Source organism: Bos mutus, chromosome 22, assembly GCF_027580195.1.
Source record: "Bos mutus isolate GX-2022 chromosome 22, NWIPB_WYAK_1.1, whole genome shotgun sequence".
Lineage (NCBI taxonomy): Eukaryota > Metazoa > Chordata > Mammalia > Artiodactyla > Bovidae > Bos > Bos mutus.
This window is the reverse complement of record NC_091638.1, coordinates 34851733-34852643: the sequence shown is the minus strand read 5'-3', so window position 1 is coordinate 34852643 and position 911 is coordinate 34851733. Positions and strand designations below refer to the sequence as shown.

Here is a 911-nt window from a genome sequence, read left to right as displayed (position 1 = left end):
AATGAACCTAACGAGCTTCTTGGGTTTTAGCCAAGTCATTATAATGCCTTCTACTACTCTGAGGAAACAATTATCTCCAACATAGGAGTGAATGATCTATCACAATGCTGTTTGATGTTTCACAGTTTCACATTCCTATGACAGGAGGTATGTTCAAATCAGGTTGGTGTACTGTCAACTCTGATTACATCGGTCAACACCTAACCCAGATAATGGCAACATAGAGGGTTTGAAAAGAGGGGAATCATTCTAGAAAATAGAAGTCAACTGAAGAAGAAGTAATAATTTAGAGGGAAATATACTTCAATTTGAAACAGTGTTCATAGATCCACTCTCTTTCTCTTTTCTTGCATCACAAATTTGTTCTCAGTGAAGAAACATTCATGCATCTTACCTCCTGTCAGAGTCCCAGAGCATGTAAAGGTGAACCCACTGGGGCTGGCCAGGGTAGAAGAGGAAAGCTTTTTCCAGAAGGAACTGTCTGAGGAATCATAAGAATTTTAAACATGGCAAAGGGAGGAACAAATTACTATTTGAAAAATCAGTTGTTTTCCCCCAGGACTGAAGAAAGAACAAAGCATACCCAGTGGACTCCCAAATCTTGGAGGATATAAAAAAATTGAATTTTCTTGGGAATTCTTGGTGGGCCAGTCATTAGGACTCTGCACTTTCACTGCTGAGGCCTGAGTTTGATCCCTGGTCAGGGAACTAGAATTCCACAAGTCTTGAGGTGCAGTCAAAAAAACAAACAAACAAAAAAGGTCTTTTCTTAAACAACCTCACTGTTGTATTAGCATACAATCATTTCAGCTTTTCTAAATAAAAGTGTTTTTGTTTTGTTTTTTTTAAAGAAAGAAATTTGTGAGATACTAGCACATGGCTCTCTCAATGACTCCTTGAGAGGCCTTTGC

General features: G+C 38.4%; 1 non-coding gene across 1 annotated transcript; it reads left to right on the top strand.

Annotated features, from left to right (window-relative positions):
* Window positions 1-364: 364 nt before the first annotated feature.
* On the top strand, window positions 365-490 carry LOC138984789 (small nucleolar RNA SNORD22). Its single transcript, XR_011462075.1, has one exon. It is a non-coding gene; the product is annotated as a small nucleolar RNA SNORD22 (small nucleolar RNA).
* The last annotated feature ends 421 nt before the right edge of the window (window positions 491-911 follow it).